The 15,671-nt window shown below is 40.1% G+C and overlaps 1 long non-coding RNA gene across 2 annotated transcripts in view; it reads right to left on the bottom strand.

The window, feature by feature from the left end:
• The window catches only part of LOC115504730, a 28,970-nt gene extending 14,862 nt beyond the window's left edge, over positions 1-14,108 (bottom strand). For both annotated transcript variants that reach the window (XR_004343084.1, XR_003965775.1), the window contains exon 1: positions 13,893-14,108. This is a non-coding gene — a long non-coding RNA (uncharacterized LOC115504730). The remainder of the gene's footprint in view (positions 1-13,892) is intronic.
• Positions 14,109-15,671: the final 1,563 nt, after the last annotated feature.

The following is a 15,671-nucleotide window of genomic DNA, read 5'->3' as shown; positions in this document are numbered from 1 at the left end:
CTAGAATATAAATGCCACAAAAGCAGGGACTTTATTTGGATCACGTGAGTATCCTCAATGCATATATCCACGCCTAGCACACAGTAGGCATTCAATACTATTTGTTGCATTAATTGAATGAGTAGGTGTGGAGGTCATGGCTGTTAGGTGGGGCTGAGAGGTGGGCAGGAGCCAGATCAGCAGGGCTTTTAGGTCTTGCTAAAGATCTGGGGGAGGGCTGACATGATCATAGTTGTGCTTGGAAAAGCTCCCCTGGGCTCCAAGAGGGAGAACACTTCCTCTAGAAAGGTGATTCTTGCCTTTGTGGAATTGAGCGTAGGGAGATAGGGGGATTTGCATTTTAGAAGATGCTACTCTAACTTAGAAGGGGCAAGGGGAATGTGGGGCTAAAGAGATCTCTGCATTTGGACAGGACAAGACGCAATACCACACGGGGCTGTGATTATGGGTAATCAACCCTGTACCTCTGAGTCAGCAGCTCAGTAAAACCCTTTACAAGCAACAGGCCCTCCTGCACTGGGGGGCCTACAAAAGCTCACTGCTCCAGAGATTATCAGAACGTAGTGGATGTGGCATTCTCCCACCTCCCTTGTCACCCTGCATCAACTTCCCTTTTCCTCCTGCACTCAACCTGGAGAGATTTCAGTGGAGATCAAGTCCAAGGACAAGAGGCTAGTGAGCTTCTCAGGCCCCCAGAGAGTAGGGGAGGAACTGTGGGAAGGGACTGGGGCTGAGCAGAAGCAGCCTGCAGACCCTCTCGGGGTGGAGCCCCCCCCCGCCCCCCCTTGCCGTGAGATGTGTCTCTGGGGCAGCCCTCACTCAAATGCTCCCTGTCACCAACACTGCAGTCACCCAAACAGCTGCACTATTTATTCAGCATTTCCCTGGCCTGCTGGGCTCCTCAAACTAAATTTGCCTTCTGCACATTCCTTGAGGGTTTTAATAACCTACCAGTAAGAACAAAAAGTCCGTTTCTACTAACCTAATGTCAGGCCAAGGTGGAAATACCTTTCTAGGGCCCCTCCCTGTCCAGCTCAGCTGGACTCTCATTGCAGAGGGAAGCAAAATTAATTTTGACTTTGCTGCCGAGATGCACCTAATTCCTTCACTTTGCCAAGGAAGGGGGGAGGAAAATCACAGCCAGCAAGGCAGAATGTTCCCTCCCCAGGCGCTCAGGAGTTTGGGATTCTTTCCTACCTTCTCGTGTGCTGGGTTGCAGGATTCTTGCCAGCTGCTGACCTCCCATGTCCTGCTCTAGTGCCTGCCAGGCACATACCACCTAATGAGGCCACAGGGCCTTAGGGAGAGCGCCAGGCTGAGCCTGTGTAGCCAAGTTTGCTTTGTCACTAACCACAGGTCACAGGCCAATCCCGGGTCAGAGGCATCCTGCAAATGCACGGTTGTTGGTGGCAGAGGGGAACCAGAGAGGAGAGAGCTTCCTGAAAGATCACGGGCCAGACTAGAGAATCAGCCCTCGCAGACCAAGAGCAACCCCTCTTCGGGACCCTCTGTCTCCTGCCCCAGTGGTCACAACCATCCACCATTTCCCCTCTCTCCTGCCCCCAGGAAAGTTCCTCTTTCCCTAGTTCTCACTCAGGAAAGTCTAAATACAGTGAACCATAATTGTTGATTGATAGAGTCACCTGTGGGGAGAAAAGTTTCCTTCCCTTTTGGAGGAAGGTGAGACAGAAAACTGACGCTTGAGTGCCTTCTGTCCACTTCCGAATGTTGGCCTGGTATTATGGAAAGTGCCTCAGTATCTGAGCTTAGAACAAGCAGGGCAGGGGTTCAGATCCCAACTTGCCTTGTATAACTGTGTGGCTCTGGGCAAGGTACTTAGCTTCCCGGAGCCTCTGTAACTACTTCTGTAAAACAAGAGTAACAGTACCTTCCTCCCACGGCTTTTGCAAAGACTAACGAACATGCAGCAAACTTAACTCTTAACTCCAACTTGAGTTAATAAATGGAGAAACTGAACTGCTAAGAGGTTGGGTTATATGCCAACAGAGGAAATGTCTTGGGGCTGACACGGGACCCCCAGACTGAGCCTGTTGGGGGCAATGGTTCTCTAAGCAGGATGCAGGAATTTGGGGTTTGCCAAGGTCGGTTCTGACTCATGATGACCTTGAGGGCCACACAGCTTGTACGGCATCTGGACCTGGTCACTAGCCTGTTGAACACCTCTTCCACAACACATTAGTCAACGAGTTTGGGCCTCTTCCCCTGCCCGGTACCATACGTGGATTAAAAAAAGGAATGAAAAACAGGCCTTGGCTGGGTGACCAACTCCTCCCCCTTTGCCCAGGCAGGCCTTTCAATGTTAGCACTCAAGTCTCATGTCCCAAGAAACACCTTTTCAGTTCTGGGCAAACCAGGACGGCTGGTCACCCTGGTCCAGGCAACCACCAACAGAAAGCGACACTGACCCAGGTAGCTCTGATGTGGATGCTGATGTTTGTGCTGCTTAAAACTCATGGGCTGAGTGTCATTTCAAGACGACCAACTGAGCACAAGCTACCACTCTCCCTTTTGGCTCAAGTTCTAAAAATCACAGAAAAAAAACCCGAACTTTTTTTAAACGTCAGTATTTATTGAGGCATCATTTGCATAGAAAAATGACACTTCTCAAAGCGTATAGTTTGCGACTTCTGACAAGTGCGTGCAGGTATGTTATCACCACCACAATCAAGATGTAAAACATTCATGTCCCCCCCTCCTCCCCCCGCCAAAGTCCTGCGGTGCTCTTTAAGGTCCTCCCCTTCCTCCAACCCTCAGCCACTGGCAACCACAAATCTGATGTTTGTCCTCGCAGCTTGGCTTTTCCAAAATGTCATTTGATGGGAATTAGACAATGTGATAAGACAGTCGGTTGAGCATCCGACTCTTGATTTTGGCTCAGGTCGTGATCCCAGGGTGGTGGGTTTGAGTCCTGCATCTGGCTCTATGCTGAGCATGGAGGCTGCTTAAGATTCTCTCTCCCTCTGCCCCTTTCCCCTGCTGTCTCTCTCTCTCAAAAATAATATTAATAATAATAAAATTAAAAAATAAAAATGAAATAAATCTATAATCAAACTCAGAAACAAGAAGAGGAAACTCTTCTGGGCCAGAAATTGTGTGGAGTCCCTAAAAGGCAGAAAGCACACGAGATTATGGAGAAGGTCATTGTTCTCAAAAAGGAAAGGGTGCTACCAAGAGGACCCCACCCTCAGAGGAGGTGGATACTGAAAGCAGCTAAGACATATAGGGGCTTGAACCCCTCTGTACCCTGACCCTCTTCTCTCAGCCAACTCTATCTAGATACATGGTAGCAAAATTTCAGAGCACCAAAGAGAAAATCTTAAATCCTTCCAGAGAGAAAAAAGGATTACCTACAAAGGAAAGAAACTCAGATTGACATGAGCCCTCATCAGCTACATTGGGTATAAAACAAGCAATACCTCTATAAATGTTAAGGGGAAATAACAGAAAATTCCATGTCCAGCCAAAGTAGACTCTCTCTAAAACAATTACAGATATATTCCAACAAGAAGAAATATGAATCCATGACGAATGAGTTTCAAAAAGTAGTGAGGTAAGGGGTGCCTAGGTTGCTCAGTTGGTTAAGCCTCTGACTTCGGCTCAGGTCATGATCTCACAGTTTGTGGGTTCGAGCTCCACATCGGGCTCTGTGCTGACAACTCAGAGCCTGGAGCCTGCTTCAGATTCTGTCTCTATCTCTCTTGGCCCCTCCCGCATTCACACTTTGTCTCTCAAAAATAAATAAATATTTAAAAAAAAGTAGTGAGGTGAAATACATGTGTTTATGTGTGTGTACACACCAAAAGTACATGTACATATATATGTGTATTTTGTGTATTTTGTATATATATTTAAGTGTATATAAATGTTTACAGTGAAACAAAAACCAAAATAAAAAAAATTTCTAGAACTAAGTTCTTGATAAGTTTGGTAATTATGCCTGGTAACATAAATAGTTACACTTGGTGATGGTATGGGAAGACATCCCATGTTTATGGATAGGAAGATTTAATATTACTAAATTTGGTTTGATTTCTCCTAAGTCTTCTGTCTTGGCCTACAAGTGGCTATCTCCTTGTTATCTTCTCAAATGGCCTTTTCTCTGTTGAGAACATATTCCTAATGTCTCTTTTTCTTCTTATGAGGACATCTGATCCGTTATATTGATTAAGGACTCACCCTATCAGCCTTATTTCAACTAGATCATTTCTTTGAAGAGCCTACCTCCAAACGCAGTCATACAGACTAAGGTCCATACATATGACCTCATTTAACTTAAATTACCTCTTTAAAGTTCCTTTGTCCAGGGGCACCTGGATGGCTCAGTTGGCTAAGTGTCCAACTTCAACTCAAGTCATGATCTCATGGTTCATGGGTTTGAGGGTTTGAGTCCCACGTTGGACTCTGTGCTGATAGTGCAGAGCTTGGAGCCTGTTTCACATTGTGTGTCCCTCTCTCTGCCCCTCCCCTACTTGTACTCTCTCTCTCTCTTTCAAAAATAAATAAATAAATAATAAATAATAATAAATAAACAAACGTAAAAATATTTATAAAAATAAATAATGCATAAGGGTCCTTTGTCCACATATTTTCACTTTCTGAGGTACTGGGTGTTAGGACTTCAACATATGAAGTGGGGGACCACAATTCAGGCCATAGCATTATTCAGTGGGGAAAGGACAGTCTTTTCCACAAATAGTATTAGGAAAACTGGCTATCCACATGCAAAAGAATGAAATTGGACCCTTTTCTCACATCATATACAAAAATTAACTCAAAATGAATCAAAGACTTAAATGTGAAAGCCAAAATTAGTAGAGAAGAAAATATAGGGGAAAACCCTCATTACACTGAATTTGGTGATGATTTGTTGGATAGACAGTAAAAGCACAGGCACCAAGAGAAAAAATAGATAACTTGGATTTCATCAAAATTAAAAACTTTTGTGCATCAAAGGACACTTATCAAGAGTAAAAGGCAACCATGAAATGGGAGAAAATCATATATATACAAATTCCTAGAACTCAACAACAAAAATACAAACAAATGAAAAATGACTTTTCTCCAAAAAAGATATGCCAATTCCAATATGCACATGAAAAGATGCTCACTATCACTAGCCACTAGGGAAATGCAAATCAAAATCGCAATGAGATACTGCTTCATATCCGTTAGGATGGACATCATGAAAACAATGGAAAATACCAAGTGTTGGGGATTGTATGGAGAATCTGATATCCTGGAGGACTGCTAGTGAGAATGTAAAATGTTGCAACCACTATGGGAAATATTTTGGTGATTTCCCCAATTTTGGTGATTAAACACGAAATTACCATGATCTTGCAATTTTACTTCTAGGTGTATACACCAAAGTACTGAAATCAGAGACTCAAACATATACTTGCACATCAATATTCATAGCAGCATTATTCACAACAGACAAAAGGTGAAAATGACCCAAATGTTCATGAACAAAGCAGTAGATAAACAAAATGTGGTATATTCATACAATGGAATATTATTTAGCCTTTAAAAAAGTGAAATTCTGATATCTGTTGCAACACAGATGAGTCTGGAAAACATAATGCTAAGTGAGATAAGCCAGACACAAAAGAACATACTATATGATTCCATATATAAGGGACCTAGAATATGTAAATACATGCAGGCAAAATATAATAGAGGTTACCAAGATCTGGAGGAAAATGGTGAAGAGGAATTATGGTCTTATGGGTACAGAGTTTTTGTTTGGAATGATGAAAAATATCTGGAAATGGAGAGTAGTGATGGTTGCATAACAACGTGAATGTACTTAATGCTGCTGAATTGCACATTTAAAACGGCTAAATGGTAAAATTTATGGTATATATATTTTATCAAAATAAAGAAATACACTGTAAAAAATATTAGCATGGATGGTTGTGTAGTGGAATGAGAGAGGAGAAAAGTAAAGACGTGCTAAGTTTCCTGTTCAAGGGACTTACTAGAGACAAATTGAACTGTATGGGAATGAAAAGTACAGCATAGGGAATACAGTCAATAATGTGGTGGTAACTCAGGGCGCCCGGGTGGCTCAGTAGGTTAAACAACCAACAGCTCAGGTCATGATCTTGCAGTTCCTGAGTTGGAGCCCTATGTTGGGCTCTGTGCTGACAGCTTGGAGCCTGGAGCCTGTTTCAGAGTCTGTGTCTTCCTCTCTCTCTGCCCCTCCCCTGCTCACACTCTGTCTCTGTCTCTCTCTCTCAAAAATAAACATTAAAATTTTTTTAAAAAATAATGTAATAACTGTATGGTGATGGATGGTAACTACACTTATCACAGTGAGTATTTTGTAATGTATATAATTGTCAAATCACTATGAGGTACACCTGAAACTAATGTAATATTTTATGTCAGCTGTATTTCAATTAAAAAGATTGAACTCTAGCCATGGTTAAAAAAAAAATATGCTGGGGCACGTGGGTGGCTCAGTCGATTGAGTGCCCAACTTTGGCTCAGATCATGATCTCACGGTTTGTGAGTTTGAGCCCCGTGTCCAGCTCTGTGCTGACAGCTCAGAGCCTGGAGCCTGCTTCAGATACTGTGTCTCCCTCACTATCTGCCCCTCCCCTGCTCATGCTCTGTCTTTCTCTCTCAAAAATAAATAAACGTTGAAAAAAATATTTTTAAGTATGCTTAATATTATGTGTTAAATATTTAAAGGGACTGAAGTACCTACAAAAATATAAGTAGATGGTAAAACTTTCTAACAAGTAAAGGAAATTAAATGGAACAAAAAGCAGAAAGCAAAAGCAAAACTATAATGTATGGAAATACAAAACATACACAAAATGGCATGCCTAACTGTAAATACATCAGTAGTCTCAATAAATATGAACAGGTTAAATTTGCCCATTAAAAAAAGGAATCTAGAACTGGGTTTTTAGAAAGTATCTAGCCATAGACTTTAAACTAGAGATGCACTTAAAAAAATGACACAGGAAAATGAAAAAATAAAGAAATAGAAGAAGATATATCAAGCAAATATAAAGAGGATGAAAGTAGTTGTAACAACATAAATGTCAGACTACCTAGAATTCAAAGCATTAAAAGTGATAAAAAGAAATGTTTTATATTAATAAAAGGAGCAATCTCTCAAGAAGATATAATGATGATTATTGATATGCTTAAAACACAAGATTGAAATATATAAAGTAAAACTGAAAGTGACAAATATTTGTGATAGTGGGAGAGTTTTACACATTTCTTTCATAAAATGACTAATCAAGCAGACAAAAAGTAATTACAGGTATGGGGAGGGTTTTAATAACACAACTCAATAAATTTCTCTCAACAAACAAATGGAATACACATGAAATTTGCAGAACTTGATAATTTCATGATCACGACCACAAAAGAAATTTCAGCAAATTCTAAAATGTTGACTTCATACAGTCTCATTCAGTAACTATAATAAAATAAATCTGAAACCATACAAAAATATAGCTTCCCCAATTCTACTTACCTTCGGATTAAACAGGAAGTCAAAATAGTGATAACATATAACGTGGAAATGATACAGAATAAGAGTAGTGCATATTGAAATCTTCAAGGATTCAGCCAAACCAGTAGTCAGAACATTTATAATCTTAAATGCACATTAAGTAATTATAAAGTTCAAAAACAAATGAGTTAAACTTAAAAAAAAAAAAAAAACTAAGCTAATAAAAGAGAAACAAAGTAAACTCAACTGAAATAGAAAAAAGGAATAAAATAAGATTGAAACTAAAAATTAATAATTTAAAAACAAATTTGCACTTGTATCTAAAACTAAATGATTTATTTGCAAAGCTCAATGTAATGGATATTTTGGCAAATATAACGAAAAAGAAAAAGTAAACTAAACATTAAGAAAAATGAAAGACATATGACTATAGATAGAAAATATGTTTAATAATTATGAGGGACAACTCTAGCAGACCTTCAAGAGATGAATATTCCTGATATAACCTCTTCCACAGCTTGGAAAAATGGTGGGAAACCACTCATTCATTTTAAGATGCTAGCTTAACTTTGATTCTTAAACCAAACAGGATATCACAAGAAAAGAAATTTAAAGGCCAATATAACTTATGAGATAGATGCAAAAATCTTAAAGAAAATGTTGGGAAACCAACATTGTGATCAGCATTGTATTAGAAGACCATGTGAGGATTGAACTGAGAACTCAAAGATAGTTCACATACAGAATCTATTAGTATAATTTCCTATATTAATAAAATTAAAGAAGAAAATCAGATGACCACTTCAATAGACAATAAACAATAGCCTTTGATAAATTCAAGTCCATTCATGATTTTTTAACAAACTCCTAGAAAACTAACAAAACTTTATAAACTTGTTAAAAGGCATTAACCAAAATACTTAACAAAGGTAATACATTAACAAAATACTTAACAAAATACTTAACCAAAATACTTAACAAAGTATTAACCAAATTACTTAACCAAAATACTTAACAAAAAAGCACATTTTTGTAAAGCACTAAAGCAATCCCACTAAAGTCAGTAAAGACTAAGTATTACCTCTGCTTCAACATTCTATTTAATTATTTATTTTTAAAGTTTATTTATTAATTTTGAGAGAGAGAGAAAGAGCATGAGCTGGAGAGGGACAGAGAGAGAGAGAGAGAGAAAGAGAGAATCCCAAGCAGGCTCTGCACCATCAAGAGTGGAGCCCAATGCAGGGCTCGAACTCAGGAACTGTGAGGTCATGACCTGAGCCAAAACCAAGACTCAGACACTTAACCAACTGAGTTACCCAGGTGCCCCACGCTTCAACATTTTATAGGATGTTCTGACCAATGCAATAAATATATAAAATGTATAAATGCTGGAAAAGAAAAATATGCCATTATTAACAGATAATATAGTCATTTGTCTAAAGAATATAAAAAAATTAATTGACAGACTATTATAACTGCTCACAGAACTTAGCAAGATAGCCAAATACAAAATTAGGATATAAACAAAGCAAAACAGAAAACCCACTTCCTTTCATATACACCAGTTACCCCATTAAAAAATGTCATGATAGGGGAGCCTGGGTGGCTCAGTTGGTTAAGCATCCGACTTTGGCTCAGCTCATGATCTCACAGTTCGTGGGTTCAAGCCCTACGTCAGGCTCAATGCTGACAGCTCAGAGCCTGGAGCCTGCTTTGGATTCTGGGTCTCCCTATCTCTCTGCCCCTCCTCTGCTCATGCTCTGTCTCTCTCGCTCTCTCTTTCAAAAATAAATAAATAAACATTAAAAAAAAATTTTTTAATGTCATGATAGAAGTGCCTGGGGGGCTCAGTCAGTTAAGCCTCTGACTCTTGATTCGGCTCAAGTCAGGATCTCACAGTGGTGAGGTCCAGCCCTGTGTCAGGGTCCACTCTGAGTGTGGAGACTGCTTGGGATTCTCTCTCTCCCTGTCTCTCTGCCCCCCGGCCCGTTGTCAAAATAAATAAATAAACATTAAAAAAAAAATGTCATGGTATACATGCCAAAACATTTGAACCTGAATCTAATGAAGACTTTAGCTACCGTTTTTCAGGAAATACTGGGGACATTAAATGACATTGTGAGGAGGCAGACACACACCTTGAACACGGGTAACTCTTCAGGACAAATGATCAGTTTTTTTACTAAATTAATCGCATGAAAAAGTGAAGGGATAATGATGGATACATGTCATTATATATTTGTCCAAACCCATAAAATGTATAACACCAAGAATGAACCCTAAGGTCAACTATGGACTGTGGGTAATTATGATCTTTCAATATACATTCACTGATGGTAACAAATGTACTCTGGGGTGAGATGTTGATAATGGGGGAGGCTGTGCCTTGGGGGTGGGGAGTAAATGGGGAATCTGCACATTCCTCTTAACTTGCTGTGAACCTAAAACTTAAAAACTTAAGTCTTTAACGGGGCGCCTGGGTGGCTTAGTCAGTTAAGCGTCCGACTTTGGCTTAAGTCATGATCTCACACTCGGTGAGTTTGAGCCCCGCATCAGGCTCTGTGCTGACAGCTTGGACCCTGGAGCCTGCTTTGGATTCTGTGTCTCCCTCTCTCTGCCACTCTGTCTCTCTCTCTTTCAAAAATAAACATTAAAAAAAAATTTTTAAAAACACACAAAAAACTTAAGCCTTTAAAGAAAAGTCAAGACCTCAAAAACAAAACCAACACACAAACAAAAAACCCTAGCAATCTGTATTGTGATATGAATAAATAAAAAATATAGAAGCCAAGAATATCACACATAAAATATCTCCTTACCACTCATAAAAAATAAAAATGGTGAGGGAAGACAGAACTCCTACAGGTTAGAAGAAAATCAAGAAACATACCCACCAATCTGTTTAGATCCCAGTTCAAACATGAAAATATATCTTTAAACAATCAAGGAAAATTTAACCTAAACTGTGTATTAGATGACATATGAGACATTTTTCCTAATTTTGTCAGGTATGATTGTTATATGTTGTTATGTTTTTTTAAGAAGCCTTGTGAGGTAGGAATATATAAATACTTCTATTTAAATTTTGAACTGATGAGGCTTTAAAAAATAATATATAATAATGAGTAATGTATCTGTGAGTTGCTTTAAAATACTCGATCAAAATTGAATATATATATAATTGAATATGTGTATAATATATATATTTGAACCCTACCCATTTAAAAAAATACATTTTATACCTGAAAATAAATTCCATGTGAATTACATATGTGTATGTATGTGTGAATTATATGCATATATATTAAAATAAAACATGATAACAAATTTTCATTACATGGGGCTTGGAATGTCTACTGAAACTAGATTTAAAAAGCAAAAACTATAAAGAAAAAATGTAATTTGTCTGCTTCAAAAATATAAATGCTTTGTGTACAAAGAGATACCACAAGAATATCAAAATTTAAGAATAAGCAATAGCCTAGGAGAAACAAATAATATCAAGAATATACTTTTTTAAAAAAAGAATATATTTTATTTTATTTATTTATTTTTAATTTTTTTTTGATGTTTATTTGTGAGAGAGAGAGAGGCAGACAGACAGAGTGTGAGCAGGGAGGAGCAGAGAGAGAGGGACACACAGAATCTGAAACAGGCTCCAGGCTCTGAGCTGTCAGCACAGAGCCTGTTGCAGGGCTGAAACTCACGAACTGTGAGATCATGACCTGAGCCGAAGTCAGCCGCTTAACCAACTGAGCCACCCAGGCGCCCCCAAAAAGAATATATTTTATTTTATTTTATTTTATTTTTTTCAATATATGAAATTTATTGTCAAATTGGTTTCCATACAACACCCAGTGCTCATCCCAAAAAGAATGTATTTTAAAAAATCTTACAAATTCATGCAAAAGAGATAACCAACCCAAATGAGAAAACTACGGAAAGAATTTGAAAAAGAAATTCACTAAAGAGGAAATATCAGTGGCCAATAAAGACATGAAAAGACACTCCAATCTACTGGTTTTCAAATGTATGCAAATTAAAGCCAAATTGGAAGTACCACAAAGTTTTGGCAAGAATCTTAGTTTAATAATATGAAAACTTTTCAAGTACTCTCATGCACTGTCAGTAGGAATTCAAATTGGCCCTTTGAAGGGCAATTCAGCAGTATCTAATAAGTTTAAACTGTATATACCCCCATGACACTTCTTAAAATCAGCCTTCTAGAAAGGCAGATGCATGTGCTTAAGGAAATGCGATTAAAGACAATTCATTGCAGGAGCACCTGGGTGGCTCAGTCAGTTGAGCATCCGACTCTTGGTTCCAGCTCATGATCTCACAGTTTCATGGGTTCAAGCCCTGCGTCGGGCTCTGCACTGGTAGCGTGAGGCCTGCTTGGGATTCTGTCTCTCTCTCTCCCTCTCTCTCTGCCTCTCCCCCACTTGCGCTGTCTCTGTCTCTCTCAAAATAAACTAAAAAAAAAAAACATGAAGATAATTCATTGCAGCATTGTCTCCAAGAGGGGAAAACTAGACCTCCTTCAATACTCATCAGCAGAAGCCTGACCAAATAAACTGATCACTAGCAGAAACTATGCAGTAGCTCCAAATGGAAAAGTAAATCTCTATGAACTGCATCTTGCTGCATAAAGAAGCAAGTTGCAAACTGATTCAGTTGAGAAACAATCTCCACAGAAAATAATCCTGCATAAATTAATAAAGGTATTAATTATATGTTAGTAATATATGCATACACATATATATGAATATGGCTTGAATACCTATGAAAATATAGTACTCATATTAACTTAATACCTGTATATATACACACAATCATAGGTTATCAACACATAGATATGTACATATACACACGTGCACATAGCAAAATGTCTTGAATGACACACACCAAACTGAAGATCATAAGGGGATGGTGATTAGATCAAAGAACAAAACCACAGGATTAGAGCAATAGAAAGTGAAAACCTTTGAGATATTCAAAATCCACTATTTTTTCAAAATCTCCTTGAAAACAGGGAAACGTCCTTGAACCTTGTCAGTATCGTTTAAATTGTTTACTAGGAGAATGAATCTGGATATAAATTGTATAATTAAGAATAAGTTTATGTTTGGGATGCCTGGGTGGCTCAGTTGGTTAAGCATCTGACTCTCAGCTCAGGTCATGATCTCATGGTTCTTGCGTTCGAGCCCCATGTCGGGCTCTGTGTGACAGCCTGGAGCCTGGAGCCCACTATGAGTTCTATGTCTCCCTCTCTCTGACCCTCCTCTGCCCCTGCTCACACTCTGTCCGTCTCTCTCTCTCTCTCTCTCTCAAAAATAAATAAATATTTTTTAAAAAAAAAGAAGAAGTTTATTTTTTAAACTTCCAGAGCTGAGTAGATGTCTTTGGCCACACTGATGGGCACCTTAGGACAGAGGGGATGGCAGCTGGAATGCAGATTCTTGTGTCTGGAGGCTTTTAACTGCTGACTAGCACTAACTCAGTGACCTCCACTGCCCCACATGGGTCTTCCCCAAGAAAAGTTAAATCCCAGGCTAGTGACCGCCCCTCTACCCCTACAAACCCTGTATATATGGGGAAAGTAAAACTCTAGGGGAAAGCCTTTGGATCTTGACTCCGTGGAATCCACAGAAGTATCTGATAAAAAGGAGATAATTCTGCAAACACAAAATTACACATGTCAAAATATTAAAAATCTGGATGACAAACCAGACCATTAGGACATAGTGAATCGACATTCTTAAAACATACACGACATAGATTTTTCTGAAATCGTGATCTCTCTTGCTATATTCAAACCAGGTTTCCACTCACCAGAATCCATCTGTAAATGAGGAGCCTAAGGAAGGGCACATGGAGAATAACACATTCTAAGGTCAAATGGGAAAGACATCCAACTCCTTCTATAAAAGATGAGGGCAGGGAATCAAAAGTTGATTGAATTCAACCAACTGATCTGATGTGGCTCCGCCCCTACTCCCAGCCTAGTCCCCCAGTGCATGTTTACTTTGCATATGGAGATCATGCCACCCATTTTTCAGTTGTGATTCTGGATGTACAGGGACCACAACTGTATCAATATTTGGATAAGGATTAGGAATTGGACAGAGTGCTGGAGGGGCTGTTTTGCTAGTTCAGGAATGCTCAAGAGGATGAAAATAATCATACGACCGTTCATTGAAGTTCTACCAATTGCCAGCACTGTGCAAGGCACACTTCCTACATCCCTGCGCTTTAATTCAGTCTCCTAAGACTTCAGCAAGAATGTCCTCATTTTGCAGGTCAATCACTTGCTCAAGGCTACATAACTCATAAATGCCAGAGCGAGCACTTAAACCAATTCTCAGGTTCCAAAGTCCATGTTCTCACTCACCCACCGCATTCAGCAGGTTCTCTTTTTTTCCAGGGAGGCAAAATCAAGCTGGAAGATGTCTACTTTAGGGGTAAAGCATTTGCTCAAAGCTCCAGGAGTCCAGGCAGCAAAGCGACATCAAGGTCAGGCTCGAAGAAATAGCCCCTTCCTTGGTCCTGGGGTGGGGAATCCTCCACACCTGAGAGGCCTTGGGGCTGGAGCTCATCATCCCCAGAGTTGACGTTTAAGCACAGAACCCTGCTGAGTCACCTAGGAAGTCAATGCTATTACACAACAAATCAGACGGCCACTAAGCCAACCCTGTTCCTCAGGGTTGCTTCAGCCCCAGGCTTTAGTGACCCAACCAAGGGGCAGCAACTCCTTAAAGGGAAGTCCAAGTGTTAGAAAAACAGGTTTTGGGGGAAGAAAGCTGATTCTCAGACTGATCAAATAATTCTAGGTGCACAGACCATTCCCCCCCTCCCTAGGGCATGCTTTTATGTCCTCCAAGAGCTGAGCAAACCCCACCTCAGGGTCCTACCCTGCTATTCCCTCTGCCTGGAAGGCTTCTCCCCGGAAATCTGAGGGGCATGCTCCTGCACCCCATTTAGGTCTCTACTCAAATCTCTTTTTCATTCTTTCAGGTTTTCTGGCCTTTATATATAAAATATTGACGACAACCCTCCTTCCTTCTGACAGACACACAAACACGCCCATAGCGCTCATCCCTGCTCTATTTTTTTCTCCTTAGAATCTATCATCAGCTAATATAATATACATCGTACTTCTTTATCTTATCTGCTAGACTGTAAACTCCACAAGGGCAGAGATTTGTGTCTGCGCTCGCAGCTACAGGGCCAGCACTCAGAACAGCGTCTGCTGTTTAATAAGCACTCAGTAAATACTTGTTGAATGACTAAATCCATCTGGGTTTTAGAGGAGAACAGAGAAATCCTGGAAAACCCCCACAAGGTGTAAGTGTGGCATTCAGGGAAAAAATCTAGAGCTTTGGAGACCCCTATTTGAAGGTAGGCCCAGACTAGATACTTAATCTAGTGAAGGAAGTAATCTAGATTAAAACTTATTCTCACTAAGCCTCATTTGGTTGTTGGTCAAGGGAGAGTATTTGCCTCGTGGGATCGCAGTGAGGTCTGATAATAATGTCCGAGCATTGATTTAATACCAGGCTCTGTGCCAAGGACTGTACGTGCACTATTCCTTTAATCCCCACAACAATCCCATTAACCCCAAGCAGATCAAAGCGGTGTGCCCAGGGTGATGAAGACAGGAAACGGACAGGTCACAGGACTCCAACCTTCATTTTTGTGTCTCTGAAACCCATGAGCGAACCACCACGTTGGATGCAGAGTGATGCTGGGTGCTGATGGGGAGAAGGTGCCCACACTGTTCCTCAACTTCCCCTCCTGCCTGTGCCCTAGGCACAGTTGTTCCCAACCACCATCCCGGAGGTACTGCTCCTGCTACTGAAAAAGAACCGGGACTGGAGAGCCTGGGTGGCTCAGGTGGTTAAGCAACCAACTTCAGCTCAGGTCATGATCTCACAGCCCATGAGTTCAAGCCACAAGTCTGGTTCTATGCTGACAGCTCAGAGCCTGGACCCTGCTTCAGATTCTGTGTGTGTGTCTCTCTCTCTGCCCCTCTCCTGTTCACACTCTGTCTTGCTCTCTCTCAAAAATAAACATTTAAAAAAAAAAAAAAAAAAGAACCAGGACAGCTGAGAACCCAGGACAACCCACACCTGTGGCCCTACCAGCCTTATGACCTGCTGCAGCCTTTCAC

The sequence above is a fragment of the Lynx canadensis genome, chromosome F1 (genome assembly GCF_007474595.2).
Source record: "Lynx canadensis isolate LIC74 chromosome F1, mLynCan4.pri.v2, whole genome shotgun sequence".
NCBI lineage: Eukaryota > Metazoa > Chordata > Mammalia > Carnivora > Felidae > Lynx > Lynx canadensis.
The sequence above is the reverse complement of the archived record's forward strand: the minus strand, read 5'-3'. Positions and strand labels throughout refer to the sequence as shown.